Here is a 25,441-nt window from a genome sequence, read left to right as displayed (position 1 = left end):
TGTGTGTGTGTGTGTGTGTGTGTGTGTGTGTGTGTGTGTGTGTGTGTGTGTGTGTGTGTGTGTGTGTGTGTGTGTGTGTGTGTGTGTGTGTGTGTGTTGTGTGTGTTGTGTGTGTTGTGTGTGTTGTGTGTGTTGTGTGTGTTGTGTGTGTTGTGTGTGTTGGTGTGTTGGTGTGTTGGTGTGTTGGTGTGTTGTGTGTGTTGGTGTGTTGGTGTGTTGTGTGTGTTGTGTGTGTTGTGTGTGTTGTGTGTGTTGTGTGTGTTGTGTGTGTGTGTGTGTGTGTGTGACTGCTGTTTCTCTACAACCACTGGTCCGATCTAATTGAAACTTGCCACGTATATTGCTGGGGCCCTGTGGATGTGCCTTTTCAAGGTTTGATATTAATAGGACAAGTGATTCCCATGTTAGGGCCATTTATTTACCAACCAATGAAAGGACACATGGCTGCGTAGGCCGGTGCGCGGCCGGCCGATGATGACGTCACGTGCCGTGCCGGTTATGATGGGGATCGGTGCCTTAGGTACCGTGGCGTAGGAGTGGCAATGGTCAATGGCAGCGAATGTCATGGCAAGCAAAGACGGGGAGGTAAACTTGATTTTAATTTGGATTTTAATTAACTCTGTGTGTGTAAGTATCACAGCAGTTGTTACTTCAATCCAAGCGATAATTCGTGGAATGCATGTGAACATTCCGTACGGGCACGCACCACTTCCGGATAGTGATGACTTATTGTATTATAATAATTTCTCGATTTCTTATGCGCATTTATAGATAAACACAATGCCCCAATGCAGTCGTTGTTTACGAGAGCGAAGGAACGGCCTGTGTGGTTATTTCTGGTTCGCGGTTTGAAAGTTTTTTTTGGGGGGGGGGAGGGGGGGTTGCACGTTCGGGCACGTACTCGTAACTTCCAAAAGAAGTAAAAAAACAAATCTCTCGGGAATTTCCCCAGCCCTCCGACTAATTAAATACTTATTTGTATTTTCTTGTGTAACTATTGAAGAAGAATTCTTTTGTCAAGTTGAATATTTTAATGACAGTGATAATGGCATTTTATCTGCAACCAAAAGAGAAAATAGACAATATTAGTCTGATTACTTTCACACGATGTGGTACACAGGAAAATGCCATGAACTAACAATGAAGATCTCATATCTGCATTTGCATATTGAACATTACTAACTGGCAACATACAATTGCACTAATGATAATAATTATACGAACCAACGATAATGTCCAACTATAATGAATGAAATAATAACGGACAAATGCACAAGACACTAGGACATAGGGCAATGACAATCACTCTTCAACTATTGAGAAGGAGGGATCACAGCCTTGCTTTACGAAATACACTTAGTTATAAGAATTGCTAATTAATGTCTTTAAATTTTCAGATTTCATTCCAGATTTTGACACTTATTTAGTCGACGAGTTCCCATCCTCAAATCGGAACACAGATTTTGATTATATACTTTCATTAGTCCATCAGAGTACATCGTGGCTCCAAGGCAAGGTATTTTCGAGCAGGCAAAAACAAAATTGTTGCTGTAGATCCCTGCGAGGGAAAAGTGGGCTGACCAATAGGTAGCTTTTTTATTTTCATGATGAGCACCCCGCTAATCATCTTGAAAAGGGGTGTTTAAATTTACCCAAATACCCAGTTTTCGTTCCCTTAGAATGCATGCAAAGTTTTAGGCCGCTAGGTTTCATGGTTTTGGAGTTATGGATGGTACATAAACACACACAGACACACACACACACACACACACACACACACACACACACACACACACACACACACACACACGCATTTATTATTCCAGAGATGAGCGGATATAATCCTTGACGAGTGAGAGGATGGAATGCCATTCGATAGGCTGAGAAGACCATAGAGAAACAACAACAATCACGAGACAGCTGGGATTGGAAGCTTCGGCCATGAATACCCTGACATCATCTGCATGGTGAACACTTAGAGAAAAGATTACTTTTTACTGAGCCGAAAGGAATAAATAGAGGAGTTGTAAGCAGAATTGCAAGACATCGTTGATTAGGTCTATCAAGTTTAGTGATGATGTGTGGTGATGTGAGAGCGAGAGGAGAGAGTGAATAGACAGAACGACACCTCATTATAGATATATATATATATATATATATATATATATATATATATATATATATATATATATATATATATATATATATATATATATATATATATATAATTTATTTATTTATACACATACATAGACAACGAATTGTCATCATCATCATCATATTACTCTTTACACAGTGTCTTCAGTGCTGATCAAGCAGTCACTTGACAAGTGTATAATTAGTAATAAGGATATTCAGTTTTTCAGTTTTTCAGTTTTTCAATTTGACTACTTATACATTGTTAATTGTCGGCCTATGTTGAAAAAGAACACGACACTGCTCTTTGTTGGACTATTTGGATTACCAAATTCCAAGAACATTTGGGAACGCCTCTCATATATCCTGATTTTATTTAATATACTGGAGATGCTCACCTGGAATGTTGCTAACACCTGAGATGGTTACAATTCCAATGATTTCACGTTATTCTGTGAAGCTATTTTAAATATTCTTTCTTTTGCCATTGAGAATATTGTTCAGATGGAAGCTGAATGTCCTTTGGGTGGGACATTAAGCCGAGTGCCCCATCTGCTAACATTCACCGCGACACGTTTAAAAAAAAAAATCTTCGGTGTCAGAACCAATGCTCTGGAAACAGACTATGGTCATGCATGATGATGATGTGTTGTAGGTGCTACAACATAAAAGCATACAAAGCTGGATCTACTGGATATGCCTTAACAGATCTACGTATCTGGGTAATGGACATGATATGTTTCATCGATATCATTTTGGGATGACGCTCAATTAGTCAAAGTCGGAACCATGGAAGAACATTCAAAAGCATGCTGTCGCTCTTTGATGCGGCAGTGTACCTCTCATGGCACCGTCAGTGATGAATCAAAACTCTCGAGTCTTCACTTGTCAGCGGGACATTCATACGTAGATGTAGTATCATTGTCTCTATCCAAATTATAGTTGGTACTCATACAAAAAAAAATTAATAAATCTGCTAATTTAAAAAAAGTGTAAGTTGATTGGGGCTGAAGTAGACTACTAAATTGGGAATAATCCCAAAAATAATTAAGTAATTCATTTTCGAATAAATATATTGCTTACGTCGTTACATATTATCATGTACGTTGGTATGAAAAATAACAGGCAACTGGAATATTATTAAATAATTTCTTCATCTCTCAACTTGGTGGAGTTTGCAGCTCAGTGAAGATATTTCTCCATAATAGTCTCGTTGTATTCCAATTCTTACCTTGCCTTCTTTCTCCTGCTCAATGAGCATATTCTTTTCCAAGCTTTCCCCCAATAAATAATTCTACAAATAAATGTTAATTTTGCTCATTAAGCCTTTCATGTGCTCCAAGTTGAGCTGTTGTGTTGTGTGCTTATTGTACAAAAGGAAAACTCGATGGTGGGGAGGGCTACTTTTGCTTGCACGTTTCTCACATCCATGCTTAATTTGCATGATGTCTTGAAACGTGCTCGCTGTCTTAGCGGAGACATCCAAATTTGTGATTTCCAATATCTTGGACGAAGTCAACTTCATTGGACTGCACCAGGCAAGGCCTATAGGCTATTGGTGAAGCAGGCTTGTCTCCCATTCTTTCCACGTCAAGGATTGCTTCTATTACCGCACAATACTATGCCTTTCCCACTGTACATCTATTTCTGATGATTTCACATCAGTTAAATCTCCTTCTCCATCTCAGCATGGGAGCCGTGCACCTGCATGGATGCTAAATTAAAAACGAAATGAAATGATCACTGCAGTCCCATTTCGAGCTCCTTGGCCTCTCCCAAACGTGACCCATAAAATTCCCTCTTTTTTTAATTGGAGCACTTTTTCATCCTGAAAGGCACGAGATTTACCACCGAAGTCGTATATTGGCAATTTACTCAACAGCCATTCGCTTTGTCATGGTGAGAATTTGATAGCATTTGGATTTGAAATTGGGATCTCTGCATTCTAATTGGAATGCAGTATAGCGATACTTCAAGTCTTCTAAGGTACAAACATAAAACAACCTGCACTTGTTCCCAGCCACCTATTGGGTTGACAACTAATTCATACATACTTGAAACCCCATCGAAACCACAAACCTTGGTTGCTTGTGCTGATGAACTACCCTGGTGGTACAAGTAGAAAAATGTCATTTTATAGCACTTCAAAGTGGAGACTTGTTCTGGTGTCAGGGAGATCGTATGAACGAATGAAGCATTGCTGTGAGGAGGAATGAGAGGGGTGGGAGGGGGGGTAAATGGTGGGCTCATGTGCTGCGATGGTGCAGAGTTTTATTAAAGCCTGTGTGAAACGAACAACGGCTTCCTGGTGTGAAAGAACATTATAGAGACAAATGAAAACACCCTTCCTTGCTATTATGGGGGCAGCGACCCATACTATTATGGGGCATCGTGTGACTCTGGAATACCTGAACGGTGATTGGACAGATTTGAATCTGTGCATTTGAAGATGAAAAAAAAATCCCTGCACTATTACAATGGCTTCTGATTTTTTTTTTTCCGAACAGCCTGTTGGTGAGAAGAGAAAACATCCCATCTCTATTAAGTTAACAAGCAGTTTTAATAACACGTGAATTGATATTTATAAACAACAAGAACAGTGACATAATCAATAAATGAGAATGCACTAAACTTCACAATAAGGGCACAAACCGTAACTGAGCCCTAACAAGACAACACAGAACATGCACTCATAACTTATCACTATGGCCGCAAGCCGAGTACAACAAACGGAGGTGTCGGGAAAGACAGGTTTTGCAAATGAGCAAGCAAACATTTAAACAGGGGCAAGAGAGAATACAGGAATGTAACGGGGTGAATGTTGTCTCTGCTTTTGGTTTCGTTGCCTCAGACGCCCCAATACAATGGGCTGGAATGGGACCAAGACGGTCAACAGCGACTCGTTTGGACCGTAGCCGTACTTGTCCTTAAAGGTGGCTCCCACTCTCTCATATCCTCAAAAACTATATGCTACAACTACTGGTCCAACTGCTACACTCGATCTCTTCGTAAACTAGAACGGTATTCGGTATAGCACGTACAGTACCTCCGTCAGTCTGAACATTTTATCATTTGACTCGATGGCATGGCTAAGAATTTAAAACAAAAAAAAAAAGGAAACATTTTATCATCATCATTCCTGTAGCTCCGACTATCACTGGTATCATTTCAGATTTCTTCAATTTCCAAGTCCCAGCCTCATTTTTCAGATCCTGGTATTTGGTTCTTTTCCTGATTTCTGTGACATTTAGTCCAAAGTCATTAGGAACTGAAACCTTGATCAAAAATGCTGACTTTTTATTTTTGTGTTTGAGCCCCGTGTCGAGACGCAATGCTTTGTTTGCAATGTCCACACTTTATGGCATCATCTTGTCATGTGTGAGCATTTTATGTTCATTTTCAATGCTCGGCCTTGGTTTGTGTTTCCATGATTGTTCTGGGACCGGGATGTTCAAATGTTTGCAGATGTGCCAGTGGATTACTCTCCTGACGGTGTCATGTCTTTCTATGTACAGCTTTTCTGACATGAGTTTTTTTACATCCCATAAGGACGTGGCTAATACTTTCTGTTTCTACCCCACAAAACCTGCATTTGTCCGATTGGCTCAATCCCACCATTTTATTGAAGGCATTGATGTAGTGTCTTTGGTCTTGGGAATTGATGATGACTCGGTCTCCATCCCAAATAATTTGACTTCTTCTTAGCCATTCCATAGAGTCGATCGATCGATCCCTGTTCTGTCAAGCTCTTTTTTGAAAACATCTTCCTGCTCTTTTGTCATTCTCCAATTTGTCAGAGTATATCTGCTGATATATATATATATATATATATATATATATATATATATATATATATATATATATATATATATATATATATATATATATATATTTTATAGTTTTTCCATTTTTTACTTCCAGCAATGAAGGTAAAGGAGGTTATGTTTTCACCCCTTTCTGTCTGTTTGTCTTTTTGTCTTTTTGTCTGTTTGTCTGTGTGCAGGATATCTCAAAAAATTGTGGACGGATTCGGATGAAACTTGGTGGATGAATTGCGAAGGTGACAGGAACAAGCCATTTAGTTGATATGAGATCTAAGTTGATATAAGATAGTACATCATAAGTTGATGTAATCTATATTACTTGATATATAATATCCCCTTGTCGACTCTCCCAAAAACGGAGCTCTCTTGGATTCGGACGACAGGAGTTTGTTAAACCATCAAAGCACGCCCCCACCCCTCACCCAGTTTGGCCAAAATAGTTCTTAATTAATTGATCAAAGATAATTTTACTTAATTTCTCTACAATTACTCTTTGGATTTCGATAAATATATTTATTCAAGTTTTGTTTCTTATATTGGTTAATTCAAATGGGATTGCCCAATAAAGTACTGTTCGTTCAAACCAAATTTATTATGAAAGTGTTACTATAAACGGGGCTCAACTGTCGTCGTCGTTTCTGGTCATTTATTTCAACACTTTGCTGATGATTGGTGGACATTAATATGAAGAAAACAGAATACTTGAACACAGTCGTGAAACCACATGAATATCAAAAAACAACAATTTCACTTGAAGTCGCATCCTGGATGAGACCTCAACTCATGCTGATCAGCATTTTGGTGAAATGATCAGCCCTGCCAGATATTTCTGCTCAAGGCCCCGAGAACAGAGCCAGCATGGGTAGACTTTGATGGAGGCAATCAACCAAGGCTGCTCTCATCAACTTCTGCTGCTGTCTGACTGCTGAACTTTCTGTCAATTGTTTATAGGAGCAGTTCCTGGATTAGGCTCTCCCTCTGCTTTTCATTTAAAAATGGACAAATAATTGTACTGTATATTCAATGCCCTGTCAGAATGTGATAACAATAACGATCTGTGATAGGAACACAATGAAATGGACAACATGTATTGGTATCTGATAGCATCTCCTTTGGTATTACATGGTACTTGAACCCGTGAAAGCAACGGATCAATGATGTTCTGGATCACAACTTGATAGAGGGTTTGCCAAACATGGAGTTGATGTTCTTGCAGCTCTCTTGCTCTGGAAAGATTGTCAAAAGAACACATCAATCTATTTCCATGGTCAGAGTCAGCTCGAGGTTCAGTCATGAATTTCTAGGCCTCACAAATAGCCATGGTCTTTCTTTGATGGACCTCATAAATATGACCTCCTCATATCCTGAGTTATTCCAAGTCTTTCTCTGAGAAATTTGAACTACTCACAGCCTCTCAGGTCTTTGTCAGTAGCTACACACACTCTCATATTACACACACTCTGGTGAACAGCCTTGAGGCTGCTGTGTGGTTAGGGACACAGCTATGCCACTGACGTAGTGCCCCTAGTACGTATGCAGCTATGTCGCTGATGTAGTGTCCCTATCCCTAATCATTGGTGAGGGACACGGCTATGCCGCTGATGTAGTGCCCCTATTACCAGTACACTGCTGCTCATTTCGCTGACCTTGGAAGGATGACAGGCTGAGTCAACCCCACCTGGTGTTAATTCAGTGGCTGACGGAGCTCAAACTCAGGACCCGATGATCTCAAGCCAGCCACCCTAACACCACTAAGGCAACGCCAGGATTTTCCGTAGCTTAATGGAATACTGCTCTCCCCTATGTACTGGTGACCTCACTTCACGTATCTCTTTCCTAGATTATGTGAAATCTAAAGCTATTAATATTATTATTGCTACCTCCTGCAATGAGGCCAAAGCACAAGGCCTGTTGCTTTCACATTTAATGACATGACGGTGGTCTCTCTCTGTTTCATCTCATCTCCTTTGGTCTACCTCCCGATGAACAGCGATTAAGGCAGAGCAGCCGTGCAGCGCACCACCTTGTTGCCTGGATATCGCCTGGGACAAATTCTTCATTTGATTGAAAAAATTATTGTTTTTTCCATAGGTTTGGATTAATTTGAAGCAACGTTTCCTCAATGTTTTTTTTTCTCTCTGAGGAGTTTTTCCCTTATTCAGGGTGGGGCAGACAGAGACAGACAGACAGACAGACAGATGGCATCAGCCCATTATATGTATATACCTATTATGTTTGCGAATATGGCACTTCCCACCTCCAACTTTTGAGATTGCCCCTGGGACCTGAGTCGAATTTGTTTGGTCTGGTGTTGGTGGAATGCACTTATGATGGGCCAAATAGCCTCCTTCTGGGCCAAAGTTCCTTGTTACCTCCGCCATCGAAGGTGGTCGGAGGTTATGTTTTCACCCCTGTCTGTTTGTCTGTGGGCAGGATACCTCAAAAGGATGCGGTTGAATTGGCACGAAAATTGGTGGACAGATTTGGTGTGTGAAAAGAACGAATTGATTCAATTATGCTGAAGATCTGGATGTTGATCCGGATAAGAGATTGAAATTTTTTTTTTTCGTGATTGTTCACCTTTGAGAGGTGCGGTCCAAAACCACATCTTGCACGATATTTCAAAAAGTTGTGGAAGGATTATGACAAAACTTAGTGGATGAGTTGGGTAGGTGACAAGAACAAGCCAAATGGATTTTGATTGAGGTACGGGTTCAGGTCTGGTCTATCAGTGGAATACAAAATGTAAACTGTTCAGCCTAGCCTATTTGCTTAGAGAGTATTTGCTCTAGCTAGTGACATTGTTGTTATTCCTTGTATTTTTGTTGCAATATACCATGTAAGGAGGATAATTGTGGCTTTTGTTGATCAGAAATGTCTGCAGGATTACTGGCTGTACATCAACAGTTGCTGTTCGTAATTTACGTGGTTTTACTGAGAGATCACAGACTCGTTCACAGAGATACGTGAGTGTGTACCTGTGATCAGACAGCACAGGTGAGTTTCTAAATCTCCAAAGCCCCTTTGAGTCCAGCACATTTTTGTTTAAAACTGCAAGTTACCCCACACTTCCATAATATTTTGTTCGTTCAAACAGTTTCCTTGGAACATGTTTGGGGAATGGGATTCCATAATGGAAACGTCATCCTTAAAAGGACAATTTTGTGAATATGTGGAAACATCCTGCTTGCTTCACTTGCTTCTTTCAGTTTTATATCTCATGGTGTGTTCAATGACTCTCACTTTCCTTGGATGTTATTTTTTGCTTTCTCTCAAGACTATTCTTGCAAAGCAGATGTCTGCATCAGAGAATAAATAATTATATTCTATCTCTTGAAGTGTCTGCAGAAAGATGGTGCACCTCTCCGTATCACATGATTTTTTAATCCTGCTTTTCGGGAGATGGGAGAACATGAAGTGCATTCTGTATCCCCCATGGTCTCGTAAAACTGTTCATGTGGCATCCCACATTGCTCTCCAAACTGTCTGCCTCTGACTGACTCGCTGACTGATATTAAAGATCGGTACCTTCCGGGTGGCGTAAAAAGCTGAAATTTTGCGTGTCGGTGGACATCGAAGCCAGTTCACTGGAAAAAAATCACAATCGTCAGACAACATTTATAAATAAATGAAAAAAACGCAGGTGAGTGATCTGAGCCATTGGGAGGAGGAGGAGGAGGGAGGAGATTGGTACCATACTCTGTGCAGAGTGTTGGTGCTGCTTAAGCGGTCTCCTTGGCTATTGGGCACAATCCTGGATGGGTCGCCACTCCGACACAGGATACCAGCATGCTGGCACTCATTTTGCCGACCTCAGAAGGATGAAAAGGCAGAGTCAACCCCACCTGGTATTAATTCAACAGCTGAGCAGGATTCAAACTCAGGACCCTAGGATCCAAAGCCCACCACCCAAACCATTATGCCAACACCAGGCATATAAATGAAAAAAACGCAGGTGAGTGATCCGAGCCAATGGGGAATCACAATAAGTTTGCGTGCCGACGGACATCAAAGCCGATACACCAGAAAAAATCACAGAACTGTCGGAAAACATCTGTAAATGAAAATAAAAATAAATGAATAATCAAATGCAGGTGAGCGACTCGAGACAATGGGGAAGCATGGTTCGTATGCTGACACAATGTGTAAACACGCCCTGCTAGGTAGTAAATATGCTTGAGCTCTGGTTTATCAGAGGATTTCTGGTACGGGGTTTCCTGGCAGCAGTTACCAGTGGATTTATGGTCACGATTTAATAAAATAACTGACTCGGAATCTGAACGTCTCGGACATCTTTTCTTCCATGCTGAAGTCTTCTTTAAACGGTTTGTGGGTCTTCCATATATCCATCAATCACTTTTGTATAAATATTTAACCCACATTTGGAAATTGCAAATTTTACGTGAAAGTTGCAAAATATCTTGCAGCCGAGGATGATCAGGTGTTGGTAGCGCAAGTAGTAGGTTACAATATGTTCACTTCAATACAATTGCAAATTTTATGTCATCATTGCAGTTTTTTTTCTATTATTTTTATGCAGCCTGAGGCTGCTGGTTGGATCATTGCTGGGAGCACAGCTGTGTCACTGATGCAGTGCCCCCTGTTTCCAGTAAGCTGAGTCAACCCACCTGGTGTTTTGTAACAGCACGAAAAGGGCTCAAACTCAACCGCCATCTTGGTTTTCTGGTGGGCCAAATAGATTAGGCCTGTCGGCCTCTACTGATTATACCATACACTGTACGCGTTTGTTTCGTCAGATTCACATTGCCTTTATTTGGGTCGAGTATTACACTGAGTGACCCCAAAAAATATAATCATATGTCCAATAATTATAATTATTAGTAAGGTTTAATCAAACGCGTTCATGCTTCCCTAAAAAAAAAACTGATATGTAATTTGTGAACGGCCCGATATTGGGGTGAAACAATTTGTGACAGTGTGCTGAATCAACTCATTCGGAGAGAACTGGGAGCAATCGACTCTTTTAAGAGTGCTTCACAATCGGCCTGTTACCGGATTTTTTCAAGAGTAAAGTCTTCCACCTCGAACGACTACGTACAGGTTTTTATGAACAAAAAGTGAGAGACAGAGACAGAGACAGAGACAGAGACAGAGAGAAACAGAGAGAGACAGACAGGGACAGACAGACGGAGAGAGACAGACAGACAGGGACAGAGACAAAGAGAGAAAGACAGAGACACACGGAAAAAAATATATATATTGTTATGGAAATGGCCCTTAACGGGAATACTAAATATCGAATTAGCTCAGTTCCCCTGTTAAATTCATGTATAGATAGGTTGTGTGGGATAAGGGACGATATGTGTGTGTCGGGAGGTGTAACAGACTGTTTTTGTGTTCGTGCTATGGTGGTGAAACGAGAGATCGCTATTATTCCTTCCTCATTCCGGAATAGGCCCCTCCCAGTCGGCTGAGAGGAGTGGCCTAGAGCGAGGGGTGTGGCCTTGACAGGAAGTGACGTGAGGGGAGGAGTTTTTGGTCAGGGAGTCGCCGAGATAGACGCGTGTCGAAGGAGCTCGCGTGTCGAGGCGAGAGAGAAAAGAAAAAGGCAGTGGTGAATCGGCCGGCAGAGAAAACGGAACCTGCACATCGATTCACTTCACGACTCGAAGGTAGACTCCCGGAGACGGTGGTGGTAGGGTGGCACCAGGGACTGGGTCAGATTCCCGCCACCCCGGATCCGCAACAATTGGTCATCAGTAGTGGGATGACGAACTCTCCGCTTCCACCTCCGTAAATTTGCAGAACACCGATTGTGTTAACAATTGGTAGTGATTTTATGCTTGATTGGAGGAAAAATTTGCAAATTATAAAGAAAATGGAGTTGCAAAATGGCGGCGCGACTCCATCTCGGCGCGACACGGATTGGGAGTGGGCTAATTATAGCGCAACGAGCCACAAGGCTCGAAGGAAACGCTCCCGCCCACAGATTCAGACCACGTGGTCACGGCATGTGCCATGGCAGGCGTGGTAGGATGACGACGCGAACATTGGCAGGCGTCAGGCACAATTGGGGCATGTCTTGGAAAAGGTGAAGTGTTATGAAGAATATATCGAGGAGGTGCAAAGTGGAGTGGACGAGTCACAACGGCACGCAGACGAGCTTCAGCAAAATTACGTGTATGAGGGGACACAGCGATTGGACGATTTACTGGAACGAATTCGGTAGCAAAAACATAACTTAACAAACAGAGTCGACAAACTTTGTGGAAAAAAGAATTTGGTAGTGTTTTATACCCTCCTCTTCTTCTTCTTTCGGCTGCTCCTGTTAGGGGTCGCCACAGCGAATCATCCGTTATGATCCGCATAATGATTTGGCACAGGTTTTACGCCGGATGCCCTTCCTGACACAACCCTGGTCGCCTCTTATGACACAGGGATATGGTACACATATTCTAACCGGGGCATACACTGGGCCCAGTACACTGGTACTCACTTCACTGACCTCGGAAGGATAGCAGGCTGAGTCAACCTCCTGGTGTATTAATTCAAGCAGACAACGGGGCTTGAACCCAGGACCTTTTGGATCCCAAGCCGCTACCCCAACTACTACACCAACACCAGACTGTTCAATTTATACCCGTGAGTTGGACGGGTATAAATCGTTTTATACCCGTCAGTTGGAATATGCGAAGAGCAAACTGAATGAAAGAATAGAGGAAGAGCAAATTAGTAATTCCCGGGATTGAGAGAACTTAGAAGGAGAATGGAAAACGAAGCTGGAAACAGAAAAATGGGAGCACGATGTGGAATTTAAACGACTGAAGCGAGAGGTAGAAGAAGGCATTCGGAAAAGAGAAAGCCTAGAACAGAAGATAAAAAAGGAGAGGAACATCTGAAGCAAGGGAAGGAAGAATGGTTGGAAAAGTCAAAACAGTTCGAAGAACTACAGGAAGAAATGAGGGAGGAAGGAGAAAGGAAAACGAAGCTAGAACGCAAACAAGATGGGGAATTGGAACTACTGAAGCGAGAGGTAAGGACAGGCCAGTTTTAAAGAGAAACCCTGGAAGGGGAGATAAGAATGGGAAAGGAATGGCAGAAAAAAGCTAAAGGAATACAGTAAGAAAAGGGACGAATTGAGGATGGAAGCATTGGAAAGGGAGGCGGAGATGAGCAAGAGAATAGGTGAAATGAGTGAGGAAGCATGCAAAGTGAGAGAGGAATTATGGAAAAAAGCTTCTGAGTTACAGGAACATCAAGACAAAGAGACGGGATTACAAGACGAGCTGAGGATCTTGAGAGAGGAAAGAGCGAGAACGGAGAATGAAACGGGAAAAGGAGCTCGGCCAATTGAAGGAAACTATGAGATTGGAGAATGAGGAACAAGAGAGACAGTGGAGGAGGAAACAAAAAGAGGGACAAGAACAACTAAAGGAGAAAGCAAGGTTGAAGGATGTGGAGATAGTGAAAGAACGACGAATGAAACAGGAAAAGGAAATATGCCAATTGAAAGAAACGATGAGATTGGAGAATGAAGATCATGAGAGACGGTGGGGTAGAAAACAAAAACAATTGGAGTTTGAAATTAAACAACTCAAGGAGAGAGCAAAATTGGAGTCCACGGAGATGGAAAAACTCCGGAAAGATAATGAACAACTCAAAAGGCTCAGAGAGGAAGAACAACTCGAATGGAAAAGAAAATGGAGCCACAAAGTAGAACAGCACAATGATATGGGATGTGTGACGTCACCACAGGGTGTAATGTTGGTGGTGTGGACCTTGATTGACATCACTCGTCGGATGACACCACACTTCGAGCAAACCCTGGTGATTGAGACATTGAGGGAGCATGCGGGGTTGTTGACGAGTGAGATACATTTTGAGCAGGTCCAGCGTGTGGAGCTTGACAGCCCCAGAGGAGAGTGGCGAACCAATGATGAGTAACCTGCTGGAGAGAAGCGACCGGACAGAGGTGACTCTGGAACGAAGCAGGTACGTGGGTACATGCATACATGGTGCGGACGATGAGCTTAGGGTAGAAATTGAATTTTATGTTAACGAAGAGACTCTGTCCGATGGGGTGCACGTACGCGTGCCCCCTGAATGTGTGTGTGGAGTGCCTGTGAATGAATGCTGTGAGCCCACACTCCAGACTACAGCACCGGTATGTGTTGCCGAGGCTGAAGTGTGTGTGGGTACTCACCTGGCGGTCGAGAATGTAACCCTGGAATGCAAGGAAGTTGGTCAGTACACAGACAAGGTTGAGGGTGTGGAAGGTCAACACATAACCTTAGGATGTGTGCGGCCTGCTGTGTGTGGGAGTCCTGAGCATGGAATGAGTGGAGCCATGGGAAATAGGTTTGAAGTTCAAGAGGAAATAGAAATGCCACCAGGACAGAATTTGATCCAGGGGACAGAAACCATAATGGACAGCTCCGCATGGGTTCTTACAGAGTTGGAGGTGCTGCATCCAGGAGCAGTGTTAGATTGGATTTTAGAAATCCAATTTAAAAATTGGATTTTGATTTCTCTATCAGCCTCACAGGAACTTTGGAGTGGAGTGCAGATGAGTGGCAGGCGGCGCTGGCGTATGTCATTTGGTCTTCGGACCCTTCTGAGCACACGAGTGGTTTGGCTCGCTGAGTGGGGTTTATCTGTCTTGAGAGAGTTGTGGAGAAGAGGAGGAGGCCATTCCACTGATTGGGGTTTACCTGACTTCCGTGAACCCTGGAGGAGAGTAGGAGGCCGTTCCACCAATTGGGGTTTGCCTGACTTCCGCGTACCCTGGAGAAGAGGGGGAGGTCATTCCACAGATTGGGGTATACCTGATTTCCATGAACCCTGGAGAAGAGGGGGAGGCCATTCCACTGATTGGGGTTTACCTGACTTCCGTGAACCCTGGAGAAGAGGGGGAGGTCATTCCACCGATCGGGGTTTGCCTGACTTCCGCGAACCCTGGAGAAAAGGAGAGGGTAGATCACGGTCCCCATTGAGGCGTGACCCCTTTGAGCCATGGCGGAAAGGCGGCGGGGTCATGTAATGGGTAATGAGGGATTCGTTCCCTCACCCCCCTTCCAATGAGCCAAAGAAGTAGGCTTATGGGGATGTGAAAATCTTGATTGGAGGTATTACCGGAAGTGATTGCAAGATTGAGAGATGACAGAAGGCATAAGAGTGGCACGAATGGATTTGGGTGATTATTTTTAAAAGTGGTGGAGACATTACAGGCAGAGCGTTAAACGCACCTGAAACAAGTGGATGACAAAGAGTAACTTGTTTGAGGAGGGATTGAAATGCCTGGTTAGAACCATGCAGAGGTTCATGGGACTTGTGAAGAGATTTTGATGTCTGGTTTAAACTTTTGGAAATAAACAATTAGGGCAGTATGGAGGAGGCCAGCGGACGATGGACGTAGTGACAAATTAATTGGGGTTTGATGAAAAAGTATACCAGTTAAATTTGATGACCAAGTGGTATCCGAGGGACAGGTGTGTTTTGCTTTCACATAAACGTGAAATGTGTTGGATGGTGTTGTGGACTGGGTGTGCGGCACTGTGGAATGAATGATTAAAGAGTTTGGGTGAATGGCGTGATTGTGCAGATGAGGAGAGTGAATGCGAACAACGTATCCTGTCGGTAGGAGTCTCTTAACTAGGTTGGTGTAGGTTAGGGGGACTTAGAGGATTTGTCATGGATTCTGGCTGCTGTTCCATTGTGCAGGTGGACTGCGAGGGGTAGGTGCAGGCCAAGGTATGGGGATACTGGTTGGTAGTGTGACTTGGTATGGGAAGTTGGTGAGTCGGGAAGCAGGGCAGCAGGGCTTTGGGGGTTCCTGGCAGGTGAAGGCTGTCAGAGGTGCCAGGAGAGCACGGTAGGTTCAGTGCTATGGGAGCACGGTGTCGGTGCTATGAGAGCACTTCATATAGGTGCTATGAGAGCACAGTGTAGGTGCTATGAGGGCACAGTATGGGGGCTAGAGAGAGCCACCCCTTTGTTAGGAGCGCCAGAAGCACGCTCTGGTGAACCCCGAGGTCGCTGGGTGTCCTCCACCCCCGATTGGAAGCAGGCAAAGAGGCCTAGTAGTAGTCACACTCCCCAGCCAGCAGGTTATGCCTGGCACCACCAAATGGAAAAAAAGACAAAGAAGGGCCTTGCCCAGGTTTAATAGAATGGAACAGTGTGCCAGGTTGGGAAAAATGGGTCATGAGGATCATTCTAGCCATAGCAGGGTTTGTTGCATTGTCTAGAACTAAAAGTAAATGGTTAGGTTCCATGGACTCTCCTCCGCACCATTCATGTGTGATACCTGGTACGAGTAGTGTTGATGGGAGAAATTGTTGGCAAGGGCCAGGCTAGGTCACCCTCTCCAAGTGCCAGAGAGGCCACCAGTATGTCATGAGCACGCATCCACGAAGATAACAGTTGAGTAAGAAACACACCGTCCTGTCTGCAAAAGAAAAAAAAAAAAGAGAAAGAAAAAAAAAAGGGAGAGAACCTAACCAAAACAAGTCAGGCAAGGAAGGTTAAGGGTACACTCCATCTCCCCAAGTCTAAGGTCATCACACTCATTTGCGTCCTCAAGAACGCCTCCGAACTGCATTTGTTTACCATCGATATCACCATGCCACCACTGCTGTGTCATCTGCTGTCCAATGCAGGGCTTGTTGCCTGCTACTGCTTGTGAGTAGGCCATATGGGCCGACTGAACTCACCTGGTGAGAGGCCAATAAGGCCACGAAGTGAGGAAACCCTCAGGGGTGAATCGACAACATTGCCGGGAGGGGGCATGAAGGAGCGAACACGTGAAAGAACTTTGAACCTTTGAATGTTCTACTCATATACAAATGTGGTGTTAAAAGTAAAATTGAATGCCCTCCCGTTCAAACCCATGATTAGAATGTTAAATAGTGTGCATAGAGTGTGAATTTGTTTGTTGGATTGGTGACCTGACACACTGGGATTGGGACATGCCAATCTTACTGTGACGCTTTGATTTTTGGAGTTAAGTGCTTCCCATGTTGTGGGTTGGAGTAAATGGGAGATCTGTGCTGTACGTTAGACAGGGCCATTGCCGTGGGCTGCCCCAGATGGAGTCTCCGAGAGCCTCGGGAGAAAGGTGGGGGTAGTGTTACGGAAATGGCCCTTACGGGAATACTAAATATAGAATTAGCTCAGTTCCCCCATTAAATTCATGTATAGATAGGTTGTGTGGTATAAGGGACGATATGTGTGTGTCGGGAGGTGTAACAGACTGTTTTTGTGTTCGTGCTATGGTGGTGAAACGAGAGATCGCTATTATTCCTTCCTCATTCCGGAATAGGCCCCTCCCAGTCAGCTGAGAGGAGTGGCCTACAGCGAGGGGTGTGGCCTGGACAGGAAGTGACGTGAAGGGGAAGAGTTTTTGGTCAGGGAGTCGCCGAGACAGACGTGTGTGGAAGGAGCTCGCGTGTCGAGGCGAGAGAGAAAAGAAAAAGGCAGTGGTGAATAGGCCGGCAGAGAAAACGGAACCTGCACATCGATTCACCTCACGACTCGAAGGAGAAAAGAAAAGGGGACGAAAGGAGTGCTGTGTGTGAGGAACGGCCGGGTTCTCGAGGCGTGCTCGGAGTCACTTCGAGGCGAGCGAACAAAGGAGGCACCGTGTTGGGTCTTCCGGGAGAGACGCTGAACCGACCTGCACGTCGGTGATTCGACCGAGAGAGGAACTGAGGGGATGAAGCGGGAGTCGGGCTTCGAGGCGGCTAGGCTGGAGAGGATACGCGGAGCGTCTGACGGTCCTTGCTCACCTCACGGCTCGACACGTTGTGATCCGCCCGCAGAACTCGGACCTCCACTGAGACCTTGTATGGAGAACAGGCCAGGCCGGGATTCGTGCGCTGAACCCTGGAGAGAGATCGGCGATCTCGCATCGTCGACGTGGCGCGGAGCCGGAACGCGCTGAAGAGAACTGCGCACGCGGTGACTTGGGCCGGAGCTGGAGTGCTGCGCCGCCATTTCTTGCTGCGCGGCACGTTCGAGCGGGAGTTCGAACCCGTGGAAACCCGCTGGTTTTTACGAGCGACCTTCGTGCTTTTGGGACATGGTCCTCTCGTCCATGAGCCATCACCAAGTACTCTGTCTTGTCCTGCATGCATGTTTGTTTGCACGTGTTTTATAAGGCATATTTCGTAGTAATCCCCTCGAAACCTTTTAGCCGTGGTTCCCTAGTTAAGAACGGGTTGATTGTGAATAAAACCACTGTCGTGTTTATTGCTTGTGTTGTGATCCCTGATGTCCCCAATAAATCTGGTTAATTCTGATGAAGTTGCCACTATGGATTAATGCGTGTTGCGTTGAGGAACGATCCGTTCGATTGGCATACAAGACCAAAATAGTTACAGACTGGTAGACTCCGCTCGGTCACTGACAAAGCCAGTCTGTAACTTGGGATTCTATCTCCCCAACTGGTAAGGTACAGGAGTACGTTGGTATCGCGATTGAAGACACGTGACCCGAGGCCTGTGCCGAGCTGGCCAGCGTTATTGACTCCCGGAGACGGTGGTGGCGAGGGTGGCTCCAGGGACCGGGTGAGATTCCCGCCACCCCGGATCCGCAACAATATATATATATATATATATATATATACATATATACATATATATATATATATATATATATATACATATATATATACATATATATATACATATATATATATATATATATATATATATATATATATATATATATATATATATATATATATATATATATATATATATATATATATATATATATATATATATATATATATATATATATATATACATATACATATATACATATATATATATACATATATATACATATATATATATATATATATATATATATATATATATATATACATATACATATATACATATATATATACATATACATATACATATACATATACATATACATATACATATACATATACATATACATATACATATACATATATATATATATATATATATATATATATATATATATATATATAAATATCGTGTCGCAGGTTGTGACCACAGTGCGGTCATTCTTGTTCCCTCCTGAACGTTTCCTTCTGTGTCCATTTTGTCCACCCCATGCATCCTCCCCCACCCCTCATTCCTCCCCACACAAATTGTTTGTCCAAATCTCCCTCTATTTTGTCCTTCAACTCCAGATGTTAGTGTCCCCTCTCCCCTCCTCTTTATACTGTTGCTTTTGTCCTCTAATGTCCTGATCCGTTCAGTGTTCTTGCCATTTCATGAGCCTCGATTCTGTTTACAAAAAAATTAATCGGCTGCGTGGTATTTTTTTCTGTTCTCAGCACGATGTTTCCAGCATGTAGCCATTCCAATTTTCTCATTCCGATTGAATCACGATTCACATGTGCCTGGAGGTTTCACGAATTTTAAACTTGCTTGTATTTCTGCCATTAATTAACAGCATCAATGTATCTCTTGAATTTTGGCCAATCGTCATGGTCAAAGTATCCCCACAAATATCTGGGAAATGTGCTGAGGTTTGATTGACTCAGATGTTCGTTTTCAACATATACGGATATGAACTTTAAAAATTAAAAAAGTGTATTTAGTTCAAGTAAATCTCAGTTTTCTAAATGACTTGAAAGTTTTTCATTTCTTTTGGCAAAAGTGCAAAAGTCAGTGGATAGACAGGATAGACTGATGAGAGGAGTGAGTTAGCCATGAAACAAGCTGTTGCATCAAGTAAATGTGCTGCGATACCTCGATTTGGAGCAGGTTCCGTGTGGGTTGTAAGAGTGCACTTCATTAAGGCTGAGTGGAGTGTGTGACAGAACCTGGAAGGCCTTGTTTGGAGAGGTGGATCCATGCAGGGGCATCGAGTCTGCCTTGGCCTCAAAAAATAAGTTTTTTTTGTTGCGTCGAAGCCATCAAACGCAAGTAACAGCACATATATGTTTATATTGTAACCATATTCGGATATTTCATCTCTCCAAAAGAAATCACACATTGAGAGATACAAGTGAAATTGATATTTTAAAAGATATGTCGTAGCGCCCAATTAGGCCAAAGATAAGTTGATCAATAAGTCTGTGGCTCGACATTAAAATAAGTCATCGACTGAAGATGTTTAAATAGTTATATTCTCTCAATGTATTACTAAAGTGTCATTTAGTTGCATTATAAATCAAGTTATTGTGTAACAATTACTTTTTTGGGGGTTTCAGGCTTATGAAGGAGCTTGTACATGTATCACAAAAGGATCAAGGACATTAGTAAGCACTAGAAGGGAACTCGGTAGAGCACATACCTCCACCATACTCATTACTTTACGTTTTGTATCCCGCTGATGGGCCGGGTCTGGATTCGGACCTGAACTAAAATTTAATCGGGAGAATGGTTGTTGTGTTTTTTTTTTTTTTGCTTTAATTAAAAATTTAAGACAAGAAACAGTGTTTAGTTGGGAGGGAATTGATGGGTTGCGTTGGGAAAGTGCGGAAAATAGGAATTGAAGATAATAAATTTTTTATTTTAAAAAAATGACACAAAGCTTGGAAGTAAAGTGGCTAGCAGAGGGGGTGGTGATCAGATACAGGAAAGTATTAATACTTGTATAGATTGGGCAAAAGATTGGGAGATGCAATTTAACCTGACCAAGTGTAAGGTGTTGGGGATGGGAAAGAACAATGAAAAGGGATATTACAGGATTCAAGGGATAATTTTGGAGTGTGTCATACGGGAGAAGGATCTGGAGGTGGTAATAGATATGGTATGGAATCAGGCAGCGCAGTGCCAGACAGCTCTAGGTAAAGCAAATAGGGTTTTAGGTTGTATTCGGAGGGGGATCGATTATATAAATCAAAAGAGGAGGTGTTAACATTGAATAGGAATTTAGTGAGGGCCACATCCAGAATATTGTGTGCAGTTTTGGTCACCACAATTCAGGAAGGACATCGACTCCACCGAGAGGGTTCAGCGTAGGGCTACTAGATTGATTCCGGGCCGAGCTAGACTCAGCTATGAGGAGCGGCTGAAGGAGACGGGGCTTTATTCACTAGAAAGGAGGCGGTTCCGAGGAGATATGATAGAGATGTTTAAGATAATGAAAGGTAGAGATAAAATAAGTGCAGATGAATTATTCAACAGAGTAGACAGTGATAGGACCAGAGGCCATAGTCTGAGAGTAAAGAAGAGAAGAGTTAAGATGGTAGTAAGGCAGAGGACTTTCACTCAGAGAGTAGTTAATGCATGGAATGGTCTCCCTGGAAAGGTAGTGGCAGCAGAAAAAGTCTAAGTTTTTTTTTTTTTAGAATTAGATAGGTACCTGGAAGTTATAGAGATAGAGGGTGTCGGGATGTTGATAAAACTTTTAGGTAGTTTGAGCATTGATTGGTGATTGCGTGCACAGTGCTGTTGGTGGTGGTCTTGTCAAGGGGGGTTGTGTGGTTGATGTGTGTATTTTTAACCAAGCCAGTGCCTCCTCCCCTGAGGGGAAGAAAATAAAAAATATAGAAAAACTACAAAAAACAAACAAACAAAATTCTTTCATTAATTAAAAACTTTTTTTGCATTTTCTTCCTTGGATCTTGTGTGGATGGGTTGGTGTGGTGTTCGCGCAGGCATGATGGGCTGAATGGCCTCCACCTGTTTTAGATTTCCTTGTGATTTCCTTTTGATTTCTTCTCACCGAACCAACGAATCCACCAAGTTTCGTTCATCCACAACCTTTTGAGATATCCTGAATATCGTTTTAGCCCTGTCTCTCAATGGTGAAAAATCACTTTAAAAAATTCTCGGATCCGGATCCGGATTCTGATCTTCACGAAAATCGAATCAATTCTTCCTGGTTACATACCAAATCTGCCCACAAGGTTTTGTCCGAATCCGTCCGCAACTTTTTTGAGATATCCTGTATATGTCGTTTTTGACCCGATCACTCAATGGTGAAAAATCATTAAAAAAAATTCTTGGATCCAGATCCGGATTTGGATGCTCATCAAAATCAAATCAATTCGTCCTTATCACATACCCAAGCTCTCCACCAAATTTCGTCCAAATCCGTCCGCAACTTTTTGAGATATTTTGTTCACAAACAAACAGACAGATAGATATATCGGGGTGAAAACATAACCTGAACCAACGGAGTTAAAAACTGAACTTTTACATGAATTGCATGGACGTCATTATTGGTGCATGACGAACAAATGAGTGCAGTACGTGGGATGTGGACCTGGGATCTGATCACTATGGGATACATGGTTTCAGATGGGAACACCAAAAGGGTTAGGTGAACAACGACCCATTGAAGTGAACAACCCTGGTGTTATATTTCGACCTGTATTTTATGCTTCTGACTCCCTGAACACTCACAGGTAGAACGACACAATAAAATGAATCAACAAAGGTCTACAGGACAGGTACGTACAGTATATGGAACATTTTTTTTTCTACTGCTCTGACCTTCGATGTGGGGTTAAATTTAAACAGCAATGAAACGCATGATGTATTTTATTATTTATTTTTGCATAACTCATCTTATTGGTCCCAAAGCAAATCTATAAAACAACTTTCACTGAGATTAAAATCTTTAAATAAACACCATCAAGATTCAAGATCAAACAAAGCATTTAAAGTTGGAATAATAAGATTACCGATGGGATTATCATTCCTTCGTCAGATTCTTTGTTGGTAATGACGTTTGAAATAGACCCTCAGGATGCAAGACCATGCAGTGTAACAGTTAGAAGACAACGTGTCACACTCATTAACAGAACAGGTCCAAACGCCAAGCAAATGTGACAAACTCCAAACGGAAATGCCAGACTTGTGATGTGACAGCTTTACCTGTGAAGGTGATCTGAAAAGTGATGCCAACGATTTTTGGAGAAGAGAGAGAGATAGTGGCTCATGGCGTTAATTACAGCTTCACCATTACCTGACATTTCCAAACGTTACACCATGTGCCCAGTGAGAGGGGAGAGGGGAGGGGGAGAGGGGAGAGGGGAGAGAGGATCCTTCAAAACCAACATGCAGGTTATTCATTCTCATGAGGACATGGTTATTTTTTAACGTGGAACCACCAATTCAGGTACACTCTGCTTCATCTACATACATACGAGGAAGAAAGAAGAATTACGAAGTCACCTAGAAGGGCACTCGGTAGAGCGCATACCTCCGCCACGTAATACCTGATCCACGAGAACATATCGGGCCCAACACATGTTTTCAAATATCGTGCTAAATATCGTTTTTGTCCCTATTTCTCAATGGTGAAAAATGACTTTAAAAATTTCTCGTACCCAGATCCGGATCCGGATCTTCACCAAAATCTGATCACTTCGTCCTTGTCAAACACCCAACATGTCCAGAAAATTTCATGATTCAGTCCACAACTTTTTGAGATATCCTGCACACAAACAAACAAACAGACAGAATGGGGTGAAAACATAACCTCCTTCACCTTCAGTGGCGGAGGTAATAAAGCGACATAGTAAATTGGCTGTTTGGGCCATTTGGCCTGCATCACACCTCATACCGGGGTGTCTGCAAAAATACTTTGGTGTTTATCATGCATTACAATTTGCAAGAAGCATTTGGCGTTGGTTGTCATGAGGGACATCCTCCTTTTCTTTCTTTTTTTGTATACATAGTCAAGGCTCGTCGAAGTGCTGGAACACAGAATGGATCAGGACACAACATCACCAAAGGAACAGCAGGAGAAGGGAGAAACACCAACAGTAGGGCAGAGATAGAAAATAGACGGAGACGGACAAACAAGGGAAGCAGGTATGATGAGGGGTAGTGGATAACGCAAGGGGTGGACAAGATGGATACAGAAGTAAAATTTTGGAAGGAGTGGGGGATGGTTTAACGGGTGTGAAAAAAATCATGACTTTGGATTGGAATGATGGTGAACAGCTGTCATGAAGACCTGGAGGGAAAAATGAGATTTAAAAGAATCTGGAAGTGGGTACCACAGGTGGCGAAAAAGAGGAACAAATGAGTGGAGGTGAGCAGTGGTTCTGAATCTTGGCAGTTTCACGAGGGAGTTTCTGGTTTGGGGGGGGGTGCGTGCTGCTCTGGCGCATGCTCCCTGACCTGACCTGACAAAGTACATAGAGGGCAGAGGGTGTAAAACCAGAAAGAAGGTGAAAGAAGACAGAGAGACCCCCAACCTGTCTATGATGGCAAAGTGTTAGACCCATAGACTCAGCTTCATTGTAGAATATTCCAATAATATTGAAGGCCTTGGTTTCTACGGCATCAAGCTGACGCAGGGGTGCCAGCCAACAGGGGAGAGCAGTACTCCATCAAGCTGTGGATGAAGGCCTTGTAGGTGGATAGGAGTTCAGGTGTGGCTCAGAAGAACTTTGCACGATGGAAGATGCCCAGTCGGTGACTGGCTTTGGAGGCCAACTTTGAAATGGGGTTTGCCCAAGAAATTGTGAACCAAAGGTGGTCACAACTGCAAAACATTAAGAATATTACCTGGGGGTGCATTTGGTGTTTCAGGTTGCATTTATTTTTTTGTAAGGATGTATCGGTAGTGCTGGTCTTGCGTTAAACTCCAGCTCAGGATGCAGTGGCTTTCAATTCAAATATATCTATTCTTCCCACATTCCAACCCCTGACAAATCTATTGAAACATCATGCTTGCCATAATCACCTCCTGAGATGGTCACATTGCTCGCTTGCGATTGAAAATGTTTCATCCAATTTGGTTTCTGGGTATCTGTCTCTTTAAGGGCAGATTTTATTATCGAAAGTGTTGATAGTTTACGGTTCCATTAGCTTTGTGCACCGTTTAAATTCTGCAGTTAGACCTGAATTAAAATCCCACTTGGTGATTGGTTTTTATGGCGTCTTACATCCCAGCACGAAGGTGAAAAAATTATTTGTGACATAAATTATAAAACATGAACTTCATACGAGAGACCTTCAAAAGTTCTAAAAACAGGATGCCATAGTCCTCTGATCCGTGATTAGTAATAATATATATTTATAGGAAGAAAATGTATTTACTTCTACACCTCGTTCCTTTTGCCCCGCGTCTCGGATTGTTCGGAGTACGGTACTGTACTTTGTTCTTGAAACTTTTTGAGCACCCACCGAGGAAACTGAAGTCCATTGTTTAGTTGTTACATCAAAATGGTAAAACTAGACATGCTGGTTAAGGCTAGTGTCGATCTGCGTCACCAGACAGGTAAAGCAACGGATGGAATCAACAGAACGTTCATTCAAGTATGTTAACCACAAACTTTGTTTTGGTTCCCACGGCGGTTATCATACACTTCAATCAACCGAGCTGTTGATTCCATTTAGTGTCATCAATTCAATAACACCTTTCATTGCACAAGGGCAAACTCTGACACTTCCTGGTGATTAAAACACTTTTTGTTGTTATTTAATTGTCATGTATGATGTATTCATTACATACACAACTAGAAAGAGCAATCAGAGATTGCAGACCCTCGCCAGGACTTAATAGTCCTGAATAGTTATCAAGGGTCAAAGAGGCATAATGGTTCT

At 42.8% G+C, this 25,441-nt stretch overlaps 1 long non-coding RNA gene across 1 annotated transcript in view; it reads left to right on the top strand.

Annotated features, from left to right (window-relative positions):
* Positions 1-25,441, top strand: part of LOC147021378 (uncharacterized) — a 147,028-nt gene that overhangs the window by 35,082 nt on the left and 86,505 nt on the right. The window contains exons 5-6 of the long non-coding RNA XR_015060778.1: positions 6,140-6,196; positions 8,833-8,957. This is a non-coding gene — a long non-coding RNA (uncharacterized LOC147021378). The remainder of the gene's footprint in view (positions 1-6,139; positions 6,197-8,832; positions 8,958-25,441) is intronic.

Source organism: Eptatretus burgeri, chromosome 8 (genome assembly GCF_056783735.1).
Source record: "Eptatretus burgeri isolate ZD-2024b chromosome 8, Ebu_testis_v1, whole genome shotgun sequence".
Lineage (NCBI taxonomy): Eukaryota > Metazoa > Chordata > Myxini > Myxiniformes > Myxinidae > Eptatretus > Eptatretus burgeri.
The sequence above is the reverse complement of the archived record's forward strand: the minus strand, read 5'-3'. Positions and strand labels throughout refer to the sequence as shown.